Source organism: Mauremys reevesii, linkage group 5, assembly GCF_016161935.1.
Source record: "Mauremys reevesii isolate NIE-2019 linkage group 5, ASM1616193v1, whole genome shotgun sequence".
NCBI lineage: Eukaryota > Metazoa > Chordata > Testudines > Geoemydidae > Mauremys > Mauremys reevesii.
Genome location: NC_052627.1, coordinates 63,448,852 through 63,467,344, shown reverse-complemented (window position 1 = coordinate 63,467,344; position 18,493 = coordinate 63,448,852). Strand labels below are relative to the sequence as shown.

General features: G+C 42.1%; 1 protein-coding gene and 1 long non-coding RNA gene across 12 annotated transcripts in view; one reads left to right on the top strand and one right to left on the bottom strand.

The window, feature by feature from the left end:
- The window catches only part of LOC120405560, an 83,567-nt gene extending 78,831 nt beyond the window's left edge, over window positions 1–4,736 (top strand). The window contains exon 3 of one of the 2 annotated variants that reach the window (XR_005598670.1): window positions 4,662–4,736. This is a non-coding gene — a long non-coding RNA (uncharacterized LOC120405560). Of the gene's footprint in view, window positions 1–1,690; window positions 1,901–4,661 lie in introns of those variants that run through there. The other variant, XR_005598669.1, reaches the window with a different exon arrangement.
- The window catches only part of RAPGEF2 (Rap guanine nucleotide exchange factor 2), a 292,166-nt gene that overhangs the window by 204,393 nt on the left and 69,280 nt on the right, over window positions 1–18,493 (bottom strand). The gene's annotated exons all lie outside the window — the stretch shown is intronic.

The window sequence follows — 18,493 nt, the reverse complement described above, 5'->3', positions numbered from 1 at the left end:
AGTGGGGAGGCTGTATGGCAGTAGGCAAGGTGGTTGATGGCTCTCTGTTTCCTCAGAAATATCATTTCTGTGCAGGTTGCATGTGAGAGGAGGAAGGCTGTGAAGGCAGAGGGCAAGATCTTTGGAAATGTTGATGCTTGTGTGGTGATTCGTAAGGCCCCTAATGGAAAAACTTGTAAGTCCTATAACATTGTGTGGGTGAAAGGCAGTAGAATTTACACTTTGGCACAGATGTGTAAATACCAAGGAACCAAGTGTAGCTCTTGAATCCTTGAGGATGTGGAGGGAATAGTCAGTTTTTGGAGGTCTTCAATTGCATTTTGTACTTCCCTGGGGAAACCAGGGGAATGGAGGCACAATTCCCTCCACACGACAATGCCTGTAGCTATACAGCACGATGAAGTGCCTGCCGCATCTACCGCTAATTTAAGTGCTGTCATTGCCACCCATTCCCCCTTCCTCCTACATTGCCTAGAATCAGGCCCAGTTGTGTGGCGGTTTTTCAGTAAATTCCTCCAGTTTGCTGTAATTCAGGAAATCTTATTTGGCAAGCTATGGCTGATCATTTGAAATCCTGAACTGAAGGCTATCTGAAGAGAGGACCTTGCGGCCCAAAAAGGTCCAACCACTTGCCCTCCTTATTGGCTCAAGTGGAGTGCAGGTGCTGCTTTCTGGACCAAGCAAATTGGGGAGAAGTGAGAAAAGAAACTCAGACCCCTCAGCTTTTCTGCCCTTTTGAGGGTAGGCATACATGTGACTGATTTATGCCACGCTGTTCTAGCTGGCTCGAGGATGGCATTCTTGATTGGCAGAGCAACTCTACCCGATGCTAATAGGCGAAGGATGTCCAGTAGCTTATTTTATATATCTTGGATCTCCTCCAGTGGGATGTGAAGTTCACCTGCTACCCTACACAGGAGATCCTGGAAATACCCAAAGTCATCTGGAGACAAGGGGAATGCCAAAGCCACTGCAGCATCTGGTGAGGACGAATGGGAATTGCTCCTGCTCTGGCAGTACCATCTGAATCGGACTGACTGGCTCTTCCTCCATCAGCTCTGAGCATCTACTCAAGAACTCTAGAGACGGGGAGAGAGGCAAAGTGTCCCTCGCAAAACAGGCAGATTCCAAGGATGAATATTGGGGCCAGGATGATGGAGCCAGAGAATGTTGTGGTTCGAAGCAGAGGCTCCTTGTCAGTTGGAGTGGAGGATATTGCCACAATGCAGACAAACTCGCTAAGTACCCAGAGTGGTGGTAGGGGATGGGTTGTCCCTGCTCTTCATCCAACTCCTCCAAAGACAAAAACTTTGACACCAGTTCCATCGGCGGTACTGTTGGAGCCAGTGGAAGCAGATAGACCATCGTAGCAGGAGCGAACGGTGCCTTGGCTGTGTTAACTAATATGTTCATTTTATCCTGATCAAGACAAACCTATAGTGTGGACCTTTGAATGAAGTTTCACATAGTTTATGATGAAATTTGACTCCACTATAAGCAGGCTTCAGAGTGCTAATCCATTTGGAAATCAGCATTTATCACCCAGCAGATAGGTTACAGTGCTGCATTCCAAGATGATTATTCACCTCCTCTGCTTTAGTTAAGCAAACTAGAAGGGAAACAGGAAAGTTGCAATTACCCTGTTAGAGATATTGTATCAAACAATCCTGTGTTCTTTGTTTTGCTGCAGCTGTTCCCAGCAGAAAATGAAAATGAGGCCTTCCAGAGACCCTAACTTTGCACAAATACCAGTGCCTTTCGTATCAGAGAGAGACATCCTTGGATGCCGTCATAGGAGACATGGGGATGGACAGGAAGAAAGGCAGTCTTTCACCAAATAAACCTTCTTGTGCTACAATTAAACTCTGTTCACAGTTAGCTTTTTTTGACAAAAAATAGATACCACTGCATGTTTATTTTATTACATTTACTCAATGTTTTTCTAATGCAAACCAGAGGAAAAAACATCTACTTTTGTTTTGTAGGAAGTCTCACCTGGTAACATACATGCACAAAGAATTAGCAGACATTACTAGTTTCTCAAAACCATTTTTCAGTCTCACCAGCACAACCTGTTCAAATATGAGTGTGCTACTGGAAGGTTTAATGATCTACTCACACTAGCAGATTTTAAACATTCAGATCAACACAATTGATTCAATATATCATGCTGCTGCTAAAGCTTTTAACAGAATAAAGACGAAATTAAGACATTCATGATTATAATGATCCCATAAGATGGGGGATAAATGTGAAAAGGCTAGATGGGAAATTAAAGCCTGCCACCTCTTACACTCAGCAAAAAGCTAATGAACAGAGAAAATTATAGGGTGCAGTTGTGCATTTCTTGTCTCCTCTGGAGACTCTCAAAAGTCAGACAAATGACTTAACACAAAAGCACAAGTTCTGGAGTGAGATCTCTGTTCTTAGATATTGTGTCCTCCCATAGACAAAATGGTTTACCACGAAAGATGTCTCCTACTGACTGCACATAGTCCATAATTATGAAGGTCTTTCTTGAGTTATTTACAAATTTAAAATATTGTATGCCTCTCTTCCCTTAAATATGTTAATAACCATCCCCTAGAATCTTGTAGTAAAAATGTTTTACCTATTTTTCCATTCACTGCATACACATATTGGTATACTATTTTAGGGTTGCACTGACTTTTAGGTTCTGACGATGTTGGAAAAACAAAACTGTCAAGCTCAGTAGGCCAAGTATTTGCTCCCTTTTAAGTTTAATATCTGTTCAGTGACCCTATATCATTTATAAAGCTAGCTGTCTGCCCATTATTCAAGGGAATAAAACTCAAATATACTGATTGTGGAGGTCAAATCAGTGACAATAACCAACAGATATTCAAAATCAGATGTTCTAGAACTACTAACCACCATTTGTTTTTTAAATGGAAATGATTTATGATGGCAGAGATCTGAGCTTTCTACAAATGTCAGTATGTAAATAAAAATAAATGTATGTAATACAAAGTTATGCATTCTGAGCTGAAATTAGAATATTTTAAAGGTATATTTCATGCTACTATATCTCCATTCTAACTGAGGTACATTAGGCTACAAAGTAATCTTTCCCCAATAAAAGACATCTGAAAGTATTTGAATAAAACTGCATTATTCACATTAGCAGAGCTAAATTCACTATTAATTTTACCAGTGCACTGAACTCAAATGCAATGGTGCTACACAGTCAACTTTAGTTTGCCAACTCCTCTCATGCCGAATCCATTAAGTATTATCTAACTTCTCCTGTAGGATATGAAAGCATCTACAACTTTAAAGATAAAACATTCTGAAAACAGATTCAACAGGATGTTTTTTGCAATTCCTAGGAGTGCTGTGGGTCACTGCCTCTTTTTCAGTACTGTCCTGAGTGCTGAAACTCAAACAGGCAACTTTACCTGTTTTCTACATTTTTCTTATGTGGATTAAGGGAAACACTTTAATCAGCATTTAGAACAATCAATCGTCCCTAGAAGTAGCATGCACCTATTACTTCTGGTGTTTCCATACTTGAAGTGTGTTAGTGACTGGACAGTGCCAGAAAAAAAAAATTTCTTTACAAGCTGAAGTTCTGCACTAGATACCCAAAAGGAAGAGAAACATTTCTATAAATTATATGTTAAGAAGGAGCTGAGATCACTGCACTGATGAGTTTAATGGTGTGTGAGCACTTGCTGCTACAATAGCAAGCAGGCTGATTTGCTGCCATGACAACTCTCAGAAACAAAAACAAATTAACATCTGTGGTAAATATCGGTCACCCATCAGAGTTGCCACAAAAATACCATCATCATGGTGGTTTTATTACTACCAAGGATGGAGGGCCAGATTTTTATTAGACACCTAGTGGAATTTTCAAAAGCACCTCGGCACCTAACTCCCATTGACGTCTTAAAATCCCACTAGGCACTTCGTATGTCACTAAGACACCTAGATATCTTTAAAAATATGTCAAGTATCAGAGGGGTAGCCGTGTTAGTCTGGATCTGTAAAAGCAGCAAAGAGTCCTGTGGCACCTTATAGACTAACAGACGTATTGGAGCATAAGCATGCATCCGACGAAGTGTATTCACCCACGAAAGCTCATGCTCCAATACGTCTGTTAGTCTATAAGGTGCCACAGGACTCTCTGCTGCTTTTAAAAATATGGCCTGTAGTACATTATGATTTTCTACTGCTAGACTACAAAAACAGTCAAAAGTTTCACCCTTCAAGCTCCTGAAGTGCAGGTCAGTACACAAATGTAAGAAGTAAAAGAGAAGTCAGTTTTTTGTTCTGTAAAATTAACAAGAACTCAACTCAGCTCTCTTTCCATTACATTTAATAAAGAAACTCCAAAAAATCCAAATATAACAAAACACAGGAGTAGTATGGTTGGTCCACTACAATTAATTGTGCAGTCATTTTTTTGTTCCCTGTCATTATCTTAATTAACATGGCACAAAGCACATTTAAATAGATGTTATTTCAGGCTATGAAACTTGTTCACATTTGAACATGCACCTTTTCATAGCTTACTTATATGCTATCAGACGGTTATACTTTTCATTTTTAAACATCAAGGAGTCATTTGACATGAGATTTTCTTATATTTAAATTTATTATAGCAACATAATATTTCAAGGTATTTCTTTCCAAAGGACACTGATCTTACTGTGGCACAAGTCACATGAAAGCCATTTCCAATCCATCAGATATGCTGTACTGTCGACAGGTATGTAGTTTGCCAACTCCTCTCATACCGAATCCATTCTCGACCAAGAACAAAAATGTGTTTGTTGGCTTACCACTATCTAAATGAGTAAGGCATCAGAAAAAAGGTAAGGGGTAAAAATTAGACCTAGAAGTTGTCAAAGAGAACATGCAGTACAAAATTCACATAGCCATAAATTGCATATTCCAGAAAATTACTTCATCTGTGTTTCATAAATATAAATTGAGAATTAGCATTAGCTTAAGTTTGGTTAAGAAAATACCATATTTGCTTTATAGTTTGTGGCTAGTAGAAAGAAGGCCGCAATCAGCAAGTAAAAGAAGACTGTGAGAATAAGAACTATTACTCGTAGTGTGGGAAGAATGTATCATTCCAAAAGTAACTAATAAAATAAAGAGCTACAGTAATAAAACAAAGAAAAACTGTTTTAAAAGAAACAAGCCCAAACCTTCCTTCCCACTGTTCTGCTGGTAAGCAAGGATTGCAGGAGAACAGTGTTGCTGGAACTAGGGGTGCTGCAGGTGCTGCTACACTCCAGCTTGAAGTAATACAGGGATCGGCAACCTTTCAGAAGTGATGTGCCGAGTCTTCATTTATTCACTTTAATTTAAGGTTTTGCGTGCCAATAATACATTTTAACCTTTTTAGAAGGTCTCTTTCTCTAAGTCTATAATATATAACTAAACTATTGTTGTATGTAAAGTAAATAAGGTTTCAGAATGTTTAAGAAGCTGCATTTAAAATTAAATTAAAATGCAGAGCCCCCTGGACCAGTGGCCAGGACCCGGGCAGTGTGAGTGCCACTGAAAATCAGCTCGCTTGCCGCCTTTGGCACGTGTGCCATAGTTTGCCTACCCCTGAAGTAGTAATAACAAATACCAAATGCATGGTCTCCCTTCATTACCAGCCCCAATATAAAAATCTCGGGGGGGGGGGAGGGGGAGACAAGAAAGGAGGCTGTAAATCTTATTTGGATTAAGACAGGAACTGGCGCAAATTGATTCTTAGCTTAAGTCACTAATTGGCAATGACATCACCTGTTTGTTAAAGGGTTCATTGTTAATACCTGCCTGACCAATAAGCTGACCAATAAGGGTCTAAGCACCTCTGGGGTTAGCCCATTTGTAAGTATCTTGACAAATGGTTATAAATGTTTTGTTACTGTTTGGATATAGTAAATTGCTTATTATTTAGGCATATTTAGAGCAACTGTATAAATATCACTCGGTCTTTGGATTTAATACAGAAGTTTCTGGTTAAATTAGTGTTCAGTGATTTCCCATATCAACATTCATAATATCAGATATTAATAATTCCAACAACCTCTTTAGGCACTGCAACAGCCTAGCCAATAGATTCAACATTGAAGTAGCAAGAAGTGCCTATACAGGACAGAAAGTTGTCTTTACTTTATGTCTTAAATGTTCAACTATGTAGTGGATAGTAAGTCACCTTAGGTATGCTAACACAGTTTTCCATTATTAAAAATCACAAGATCCTGGAAAGATTTGGCAGTTGCAAATAAAGTTAAGCTATATCTTGCTCTATCACCTGAATCTATAGGTTGGGGGGAGGCACTTTTTTGTGTTTTAATAACTATATCACCAACATTCCACAAAAAGATGGACTACAAGCCATCAGGAACAGTATCCCCGATATCACGGCAAACCTGGGGGCTGAACTTTGTGATTTTGTCCTCACCCACAACTATTTCACATTTGGCGACAATATATACCTTCAAGTCAGCGGCACTGCTATGGGTACCCGCATGGCCCCACAGTATGCCAACATTTTTATGGCTGACTTAGAACAACGCTTCCTTAGCTCTCGGCCCCTAACACCCCTAGTCTACTTGCACTGCATTGATGACATCTTCATCATCTGGACCCGTGGGAAAGAAGCCCTTGAAGAATTCCACCATGATTTTAACAATTTCCATCCTACCATCAACCTCAGCCTAGACCAATCCACACAAGCGGTCCATTTCCTGTGCTAATAAGCGATGGTCACATAAACACCACCCTTATCAGAAACCTATTGACCGCTGTACTTACCTACATGCCTCCAGCTTCCATCCAGGACACACCACACGATCCATTGTCTACAGCCAAGCTCTAAGATACAACCGCATTTGCTCCAATCCCTCAGACTGAGACAAACACCTACAAGAACTCTATCAAGCATTCTTAAAACTATAATACCCACCTGCTGAAGTGAAAAAACAGACTGACAGAGCTAGAAGAGTACCCAGAAGTCACCTACTACAGGACAGGTCCAACAAAGAAAACAACAGAATGCCACTAGCCGTCACCTTCAGCCCCCAACTAAAACCCCTCCAGTGCATCAAAGATCTACAACCTCTCCTGAAAGATGATCCCTCAATCGCACAGATCTTGAGAGACAGACCAGTCCTCGCTTACAGACAGCCCCCCAACCTGAAGCAAATACTCACCAGCAACCGCACATCATACAACATAAACACTAACCCAGGAACCTATCCTTGCAACAAAGTCCGATGCCAACTCTGTCCACATATCTATTCAAGTGACATCATCACAGAACCTAATCACATCAGCCACGCCATCAGGGGCTCGTTCACCTGCACATCTATCAACGTGATATATGCCATCATGTGCCAGCAATGCCCCTCTGCCATATACACTGGCCAAACCGGACAGTCTCTACGCAAAAGAATAAATGGACACAAATCCGACATCAGGAATCGTAACATTCAAAAAAACCAGTGGGAGAACACTTCAACCTCTCTAACCACTCAGTGACAGACTTGAAGGTGGCAATTTTACGACAAAAAAAACTTCAAAAACAGACTCCAAAGAGAGACTGCTGAACTTGAATTAATATGCAAATTAGATACAGTTAACTTAGGTTTGAAAAAAGACTGGGAATGGTTGGGCCATTACACTAATTGAATCTATTTCCCCATGTTAAGTATCCTCACACCTTCTATGGATCATCTCGATTATCACTTCAAAAGTTTTTTTTCCTCCTGCTGATGATAGCTCATCTCAATTGATTGGCCTCTTACAGTTGGTATGGCTACTTCCACCTTTTTATGTTCTCTGTATGTATAAATATCTTCTTGCTGTATGTTCCAGTCTATGCATCCAATGAAGTGGGCTATAGCCCACAAAAGCTTACGCTCAAGTAAATTTTAGTCTCTAAGGTGCCACAAGTACTCCTGTTCTTTTTGCAGATACAGACTAACACAGCTGCTACTCTGAAATATACCTTAGTTAAAACCCAACAGCTTTATAAACAAAATATCTTCTTTTCTCATACGCCTCTAAACCGGCTTTCATATACAGATAACATTGGCTATATAGGATAACTGTCTAAATACAGATTCTAATAAGTGCTTATTTATGCTCTGAATTACTAAAAAGGTGACTACCGCTATGTGCATAGGTCATCAGCACTGCTGCTGATGCCACAGCTGACTTGAGGTACACCTCTACCCTGATATAATACGACCCGCAATAACATGAATTTGGATAGAATGCAGTAAAACAGCACTCCGGAGGGGGAGGGGGCTGCACACTTCGGCAGATCAAAGCAAGTTCAATATAACGCAGTTTCCCCTATAATGCAGTAAGATTTTTTGGCTCCCGAGGACAGTGTTATATCAGGGTAGAGGTGCATCTTCACAGAGACATGCAGACAAGACTGAACATACTCTGCAATTCTTGACTGAAGAAAGCAAGCTGTTGCTGCAGTATTGTGCTCCAGAATGTAAGCTTGAATTTTTTAAAAACTTGCTTCTTGCCTTTTTCGGTTGTAAGAGCCTTGATAATTTGAACTGAATAAAAATGATGCAGTTTTGACATCTTGAATCTGCACTCAGTGGGACACGATAGTTCTGAGAGGTGGGAACCACCCTGTCCATTTTATTTAATTGTCAGTTCTGAAACCTTAAAGATAATTAACTTTGTGAGAATGGTTATTTCATTGCTGATCATTTTAGCAGAAACATCCAGTTGATGCACATGTCCCTCAATCTGCCTTTCATACCTTCACAAGGACAAAAAAGAGGAGGTTACAGATGTTGTAATAAGCCATAAATCTGGCATCTCTGGTTAGTACATGATTTTTGGTGTCTAGCAAAGTTATGAATTTAAGATCCCAAACTTGTTTTCTGAAACTGCTGTGCAAGTTACCTTTGAGGTTGAGGACTGATTGAGGACAATGTTCACTTTGAGAAAAGTGATAGGGTGTTTTTAGTTTCTGCTAGCCACTAAAAATCATGGACTGAACAAAGACATTGGATTTACGGTTGATTACAGCCATCTGTAACCCACTAACACCCCCTTTTTGTCCTATGACTGCAGAGGTGGTAACGTGCCTCTCTACCTTGAATGGTCCCTTACAATATGTGCTAACTACTTATGCTTTTCTATTCCACCTTTAATTTACCTGTGACAGAAGTACCTTTCCCAGGCTTTGGCTACACTTACACTTCAAAGCGCTCCCGCGGCAGCGCTTTGAAGCGCTAAGTGTAGTCAAAGCGCCAGCGCTGGGAGAAAGCTCTCCCAGCGCTGTCCGTACTCCACCTCCATGTGGGGAATAACGTACAGCGCTGGGAGCCGCGCTCCCAGCGCTGGGGCTTTGACCACACTGGCGCTTTGCAGCGCCGCAATTTGCAGCGCTGGAGAGGGTGTGTTTTCACACCCTGCTGCAGCACTGCAAATTTGTAAGTGTAGCCAAGCCCCCAGACCTGAAGAAGAGCTCTGTGTGGCTGTGGCTTGTAAACTCGTCAATCTCACCAACAAAAGTTGGCCTCATCCATCTTATTGCTTTAATAGCCTGAGACCAACATGGCTAGAACTACACTGCCTGAACAAAACTGGTCAGTTTCACTTAGGGATCTGGGGCAAAATCAGTACTTGGTCCTGCTAGTGAAGGCCGGGGGCTGGACGCCATGACCTTTCGGGGTCCCTTCCAGTTCTATGAGATGGGATAGGTATATCCGAGCCCCGTCTCCCCACCCCCTTTACCATGCCACTCAGAGCAGCAGGACTGGCAGCCGCCCCGCCCCACTGGAGCCAGCTAACCCACCGCACTGCCCGGCAGGAGATCACAGCACCGCCACCCAGAGCGCTGGCAGCACAGTGAGCTGAGGTTGCGGGGGATGGGGGACAGGGGACAGCCTCCCGGGGCAGGAGCTCAAGGGTCGGGCAGGACGGGCAGTAATTTGCCCACCTCTGGTCTAGCCTGAACAAAAACAACTTTGGTATACTCTCTTGTTTACACACAAACAAATCTAAGTGTTTTCCCTTGAACCATTGTTGTTTCTCTACAAAAACTCCTACCCATGCTCAAGTAAGTGGTCTGATGCCTGGATCCAAAATCTGCATCAGTTACATTAGGACTTCATCTTCTCCTGACTGATCATGCTGGGGGCTCTGCCTGACTCCATCACTCCAGACCCTCAGCTAACGCCACAACCTAGGACCCCCTGATCGAGTCAAGCTTCATGGAGTGGTGAGAACCCAGCTCGGTCATGCTCTCTCTCTCGCTCTAGGTATAGCCTTCTGACCCTGACTTGTGTGATCAGTTATAGTTTTGTAAACCTGACTTATAATCAAATTTAAGTTAGATTTAATATTATAACTCTCTTGTTTGTTTGGCTCCCCTCCTAACTGGCAATAAATAACTTTCATGATTAAGCTGGTTGCTTCTCTCTCTCTGTCTCATAGATGGGGTTTTTTTGGTTTCCTCATTTGCTCTGCAGCAACACTCCTCGTACCTAAACTAAAAGATCCCTGAAGCGCCCGAAAATCCTATGGGGTTTGCTCATCATGTGGGTTACTAACAGAATTGTAACGTGAAAGTGGAGATAGAGACATGCTGAACCTGGGACATATGAGGGTGGCAGCTAGGAAGTGCTGCTCGAGGTGCCCAAAGCATATGAGGGTGACAGCTTGGAGGTGCTTTTTGACACAGCCTCCTGAGTCCAGGGACATATAAGGGGTCAGCTTGGGAGTGCTGATTAACCTGGTCCTTTCAGATGCACTCTGTGAGTGAGCGAGTGTGCGCGCGCCTGATTCTGGGGCTGGAAGAACCCAGCCCTGGGGAACCTAGGTTCTGCAGGATAGCTCCATTGGGAGGGAACTTGCAGCAGGGAGAAGTAGAGCTCCATATGAGAACATAAGTGACATAAGCAGTATATTGACAGAAGTACAGAATCCCCCCACCCAAAGAGTACCCCTAATAAATGAGTATACCGCAAAGTAACGGGCAAAGCTGGTAACAGAATGTACAGGCGCCCAACCCCAAGGGAACCCCCTCAGGTTTTTTTTTTTTAATCTTGTGACTTTTAAGCCAACAATATGATTTTTGGGTGGTTGGGGTGCTGTGTGATTTTTTTGGGATGGCGATAGTAGAGCAGCAGAGTCAGGCACTGAAATTACTTGTAGAGGAGGAGGCCAACCCAAAAATCAGAGACTGGGTGAAAGTAATAGGAATGGAGCAAGGAGCAGCAAGAAGGCTTTGTGGGTGGGTAGCTGACTGATGGTCATGGAATTTAACATTTTCAAGATCCACTAATGGGTAAGATGGAACATTAAATTTAAATCCCACGGTAGAAGTTTGTTAGAATTTCCAGTATCCTTCGCAATAACAGAACAAATTAGGGGGATGGGTCTTTTTGCCAGGATGTTGACCCTTTATCTACTTCTGGCTACTAGTTTATTCCTCTGACCAGGGTCTTAGTTTCATCCAGAACTTGGAAAAACTTTAACTAGTATCATAAAGGGGAAAATTTTGTCTTATGCCTTACTTAAGTATTCAACCAAATTTCACACTGCATTGCAAACCAATCTGGTAGTTAAATTTAAAAATAATCACCACCATAATTTGAACATATCTGCTTATTTTTAGGAGAATTCTGTGGAACTCTGGGCCGCAGGAACCCTCCCACCCCCGCCCCACCTCCTCCCGCAGAATTCCTGGGCTTCCCTGCAGAAAATGGCAGGGAAGCCGTGCAGGGAAGGAAAGGACAACCATGGGTGCAGGTTTTTCAGGGGGAGGGGAATTGCTCCCCACAAACAGAGGTGAGGCATGAGAGTGCCCACAGGTCATTAAGTGCCACTGCACCCCCCTCGTTTCTGCAGGCACAGAGTTGCCCAGCTGAAGAAGGCTGCATCTCAGCTCCACTGACTCTGCAGCTGAATGCCACCTTCTGGATCGTAGTGCCAGTCATACTCTCTTTCTGTGTGCTCAGAGCCTTCCTGTTTTCTGTGCAACAAGCCCACCCACACCTGGTGCAGATGTTTCTGTGGCAGCTGCACCCAGACACCCCTAACAAACCCCAACCAGGTGCACCCGGACCCCCCCACAACTAAGTCCCCTGCATCCAGACCCCCCACACACCAAGCCCCACACCCAAACCCTTCCCTGCTGAGCCCTAACCGCCTTCATCTGGATTCCCTGCAGACTCCCAGTACCTCTGCACCCAGAATCCCGCAAGCAGCCTCTGTGCATTCAGGTCTCCCACTGAGCCACCTGCACCCAGATTGCCCCGCACAGAAACCTCTCACCCCACACCTGGATCCCTCACACTAAGCCCCTCCACACTTGGATCCTGCTGGGCTGAGCCTGTCCACCCACATCTGGTGCAGATGTTTCTGTGGCAGGCCCAGCCCTTGCATTGTGTTATGGTCTCACTGCTGAGTTCCTCTACCAGGGGAGGTGGGAGCTTCAGGGTGATGTCCCACCTCAATGCAGCCAGTGGACTGTGCTCCCCACTGCCATGCTGGAACCACATTTATTTATTGACAAATAAAATTTGCAGAATTTTAAAATATTGTGGTCAGAATTTTTATCTTTTTGGTGCAGAATTCCCTCAGGATGTGGTTCTCTGCTGTAATTTAGAGCAGCCCACAGAAGAACACTGTACCTATTCTACAGAGGTTCTTAAATCGGACTTACTATAGTAACCAAGTGCCTTCCAGTAGTGCATTAAGCAATGTGACTAATATCCATTGCTTCAATCTTCAGGGTCATCAAATTAACACATTGCATGAACAACAGAGTGGAGATTTTCAAGGATGTACATGGGAACTAGGCCTTATCTACATGAGAAAGTTGCATCTGTTTAAACTTTAATTGTTTTCTAAATCAATTTATTTAAACCAGCATAAACTGCAGCATGGAAGCTTACTTCAGTTTAAGTGTAATTTATCTGATTAGCATAAATGGATTTCTCACTGATTTAAGCTAAACTAAAAAAAGCCTGGTTTGAACCAAAATAAGAGTATCTACAGAGGTTTTTGCATTGGTTTAATTACATTTATTTTAAATCATACCAAAACAACTTTCTCATGTAGATAAGGCCTTAGTCCCTCACCTCTCATTGACTTCCAATGGGATCAGAGCTTAGCTATACCCTAAATTAATTAAAAACACTAGAAACAGAACTATCACTGACATGCAATACTGAGAGTTTATTGTTCACGTACAAAAATTTACCCTGGATTTTCATTTTGGCAGATCTCTTGAATCAAAACACTGCAATTCAGATGAATTAGAAACTTTAAAGTTTCTTCCTCAAAACAAAGCCAAGATATTTTTGGAATGGCTCATGACAGAGCTCTTAAGTACAGATTAAATACATGAATGCTCATTGAAATTATTAACTTGGACTCTAAACCAACAGTTGCTTACCAAGCTGTTTTGGTCTATAAGCAGTTAACTATTTACTAGTTTATGCTGTACATTTACATTGTGTGCAATTCAAATGCATTAGCCACTGAGGTACACAACAGGCCCAATTATACTTCAGTGAAAAAGCTGGAAAATAAATATTTGATAATTACAGACAGATGTATGCATCCTATTAATATAAGAAGTGTGTTCCACAGATTGCTCTTTAAAAAGCTATTGATAACACTTTACTTTGGAGCTGGACACCTTGTCCTTTATCCAATGCTTATTTGACAGTTGAGAAGAAAGTTTTTCCTGTGTCACACATATTTTAGGTGTGAATTTAATTAAATGTACTGCTTATGAAAGTGATGGTCTCGCTAGACTGAAATTTAATGTAGGCAGCCACTGTTAAAGCCTTTTCACACAATACTGTTAACGCAACTCATTCCTAACTTACAACACACTGAGTCGTAGGCAAAAATTGCCCATTGCAATGAACTGCAACAAACTATATTATAGCGCCTTTTGGTTTTACAATTTCAAGGTATGGAATGTATCTTGCTACGTAGTTGTCTCAACATGCCTGTGCTTGGCGCTGTTCAAAATATTAAAGGAGGCATGGTCCCTGCCCAAAGGATCACAAATGCAAATTCAGACAAAGACTTTCTTTCAGTAACAAAATGCCCTCTGACAAATTGATGGTGTCAACTCAGAGCACAGCAGACTTTAACAGTTAAACACTGCCTTTTTGGATGGGTTTAACTCTGAAAAGCCACATGAAAAAAATGTATTAAGGAGAGACTTCAATTATGGCTCATTCCACCAGTAGAAAAAGGGACTTCAGAACTAAGGGTCAGAGAAGCAGGCTTGAAAACAAGTGGAAAGGAGGATGAACAAGGATCACTATTTCACTAGCGACTTCAGAGGAACATAGGTTATGAGAGAGGAAAATATAATGAAACAAGAGAAAAAAGACATAGGCAGAGCAGAAATGGGGGCCTTAAAAAAAACCAAGCAGGGTATATCTTCAGAACTGCATTTCATGTAAACTGGTGGAGGGACCTATCCCTACCTACTCATTACAAAACTTTTTTAAAAATATTAATATTTTATACCAAAACCGATGACTTTGAACAAAAAAGACTAAGCTCTGCATTTTCATACTTTCAAAATTTAGTTGAATTTTTTCGGTGGAATATTAACTCCTAATATTAAGGTTGTGTTTTCCAAACTAAAGTATTCTATAAAGCTTTCCTGATTCAGTTATTTATATGATTTACATTAACTCCAATTGAAAGGTGGCAAATTTTTTTTAAAAGGGGGGATTTTTTTATTTTAGAAATATGAGGAATGTCTTACCTAGTTTTAATGGAGAATTTCCTAGATGTGCATTGTGAATTTCCTAGATGATATTTGAAAGGACATGTTTGTTGAATCTTTGATAGAAATCCTTTCCTACAAAAGGAATATCTCAGATTTCACTCTCATGGCTCTTGTGATCAAAGGGGAACATATTCTAATAATTTGGCAGTAGGCAACTAAAATGTCAATATTTGGTTGTCTGACAAAAAAAATTCTGGCTGTGATCCCATTCTCAGGTAAAATGAAATACTGTTGCTGCCTTTACTGTTAAAAGGCATTCTAGTCATTTGTACAGCCTCCAGATGGACACTGTCACACTGAGTGCTCATGAATACATTGTTTCTGGTCTCCATTCAAGCCAACAAAGAAAAGCCTAACAGACATGGAAAGCACTTATACTTGGGCTGTTAACATTATCTGCACCAGCTCCTAGAGCATGCTTTGCTGTTTAAGTGTGGACCCAGGGGCGGCTCTAGACACCAGCGCGCCAAGCAGGCGCTTGGGGCGGCCGTTTCCCGGGGGGGCGGCATTTGGCTCCGGTGGAGCTCCCGCCGGCATGCCTGCGGCAGGTCCACCGGAGCCCGGAACGAGCGGACCTGCCGCAGGCATGACTGCGGCGGGTCCCGTCTTCCCGCGGCTCCGGTTGAGCTCCCGCAGGCATGACTGCGGCAGGTCCGCTCGTCCCGGGCTCCGGTGGACCTGCCGCAGGCATGCCGGCAGGAGCTCAACCGGAGCCGCGGGAAGAGGGGACCCGCCGCGGGACCGGGGAAGGGCAGCGCAGCGCTCCGCGCTGCTTGGGGCAGCCCGATTTCTAGAGCCGCCCCTGTGTGGACCTGACTCTTTTGAAAAAGACAAAAAAAAAATTAAAACGTGTCGATCATTTTAAAAAAGTCAGTGATGAACAAAGCACTTTACATTAAGGCTAGCAAACAAGTTGTTCTTGCAGTCAACAACAAAAAGAATCGAGACAGCACACTTCAGTAACAAATAAACTAAAATTTAAGAGTGTTAGCCGTGTTAGTATCAGTAAAAAGGAGGAGGAGTACTTGGGGAACCTTAGAGACTAAAATTTATTTGGGTATAAGCTTTCGTGGGCTAAAACCCAGTTTAAACCACGAAAACTTATGCCCAAATAAATTTGTTAGTCTCTAAGGTGCCACAAGTACGCCTCATTCTTTTTACTAAAATTTAAGTAATCAGAAGAGGACTTCAGAGTGAAAAATTAAAAATGATGTACAAAAGGATGTGTATGAAAGTTTATTTACTTACAAAAGAGTGTTACATTGCCATCTGAACCCATATGATAATTTATAAGACCGTTTTGACTCAGACCTTGTCTATACTTCAAAGGTTTTCCAGTACAGACATACCATAGCTATTCATGCCAATTCCCCTAGTGGAGACCGCTTATATATAATGGCTAAAAAGTTCTTTTAGCAGTATAGCCTTCCTCATTCCCGGAATGGAATAAGCTGTACTACCAAAAGGATCGTTTTAGTCAGAATCACCATCTATACTAGGGATTTTGCCAGCACAGCTATGTCAGTTAAAGGTGAGATTTTTTTTTCACTTTCTAGTGTAGAATGGGCCTCAGACAGAGGCTATGTCTGCACTGCCACTTTCAGTGCTAAAACTTTTGTTGTTCAGGGGCGTGAAAAAAGACCCCCAAGCGACAAAAGTTTTAGCACTGAAAAGCGCCAGTATAGACAGCACCTTATCGCCGGGAGCAAAAGTTTGTTTGTTTTTTTTTTAAATCGCTGGGAGAGCTCTCCCCCTGGCAATAAAGTATGTCTACACTGCCCACATCATAGGTAATAATTGGAGACATACCAATCTCCTAGAACTGGAAGGGACCTTGAAAGGTCATTGAGTCCAGCCCCCTGCCTTCACTAGCAGAACCAAGTATTAGGGAGCTGGGGCAAAATCAAGTGGCCTCCTCAAGGATTGAACTCACAATCCTGGGTTTAATAGGCCAATGCTCAAGCCACTGAGCTATCCCTCCCCTCTTTGCTGTGGCCAGTGTAGACATATGCAGAGTGTTGTGTTTAAGAAAGGCCAGGAAGAGCAAGTTTAATAACCTTTCTTGTAATATTTTTGAAGTGATCACAAATATAATGTAACCATAAATATTTGCATCTGATGAAAGACAGTGAACATAAGCAACCAGTAGCTCATAACAGTCCTCCACTGGACGAACCTTTGAAAAGCAAGATAACAGATATAGCACAGACAATAGACACTTATTTGGAAAATAAAAACAAGTTGTTTGCATTTTATATATACACAACAACCATTACTGTTCAGTAGCACAATTTTTCTATACTGTAGGCCAGCAGTCTCCTACAATAGCCAATAGTTTGTTTATAGAGCTTTTTACACCAATTTACACAGGTGAAATAAATGCTGCCAAAGGGCTAGCCCCCACTCATTCATGGGACATCTGGTTGGCTCTACTGTTTCCTACTCTGCCCTCTGAATTCTGAGAAAAAACAGTAATCCTTTCAAGAACAAGCACAAAGATGTCCTAATTATTAGCCAATCCTACAATAAGATGAAAGAACAGAGCAAGTTTAATACAATCACAAGAACCAGAGATTAATCTCTATTTACCAGAGAATCTGTGAAACAAACCAGTTTACCACCAAGATTACTGAACTGAAACTAGATTTCTAGCAAGATAAACATCAAACTCGATAAATGAGAAGAGAACAGGATGATGCCAAAATCTAAGATAAGGAGGGCTTCTAGTAATAGCAAAATATCTTTTGCTTCACTCTACCCGTTTATAATTAAAAACCGGCTCAAAAAAGTATACAGCATATACCTCTACCTCAATATAACGCTGTCCTCGGGAGCCAAAAAAATCTTACCACGTTATAGGTGAAACCGCGTTATATCAAACTTGCTTTGATGCACCGGAGTGTCCAAACCCCCCCACACATCCCCGAAGCACTGTATTATATCCGAATTCGTGTTATATCAGGTTGTGTTATATCAAGGTAGAGGTGTACTTATTTGAATGAAGGGATAAAAGTAGTGTAGACACATTCTGTAGGTGAAATGACAACAGCACACTGCTTAGTAAAAGTTTAAAACTGTTCAGTTTGTGATCAGATCCAAGGCACAAGAATAAATGTTATACAATTAATGCCAGTTTAAACCTGGGCATTACACATAAGTGTCCACAAACTCAGAGCAGCAGAAGCAACAATTCTATACCAAGACGATTTTCAAATGCCATAAAAATACCAACCAAAAAAAAATATCTAAACTAAAGCAAACTTATGATTGAAATCAACTGTAGAGAAGAAATCCCAGAGTTCTGAGCAAAATTTATTTCTGCCACTTTTCAAATATACTATTAAAGAATGTTTTATGCCCATTTTCCAGAAAGGGAAAACAATGATTTGAGAACTAGAAAACATGCTCTGTAGTGAGCAGAGGCGACTCTAGACATTTTGCCGCCCCAAGCATGGTGGCATGCCGCGGGGGGGTGCTCTGCCCGTCGCCAGTCCTGCGGCTCCACCACGGACCCTCCGCAGGCACGCCTGCAGGAGGTCCACCGGAGCCGCGGGACCAGCGGATCCTCCACAGGCATGCCGCCAAAGGCAGCCTACCTGCCGGCCTCCCGGCGACCGGCAGAGCGCCCCCCGCGGCTTGCCGCCCCAAGCACGCGCTTGGCGTGCTGAGGCCTGGAGCCACCCCTGGTAGTGAGAAATTAAAGAAGCTTAG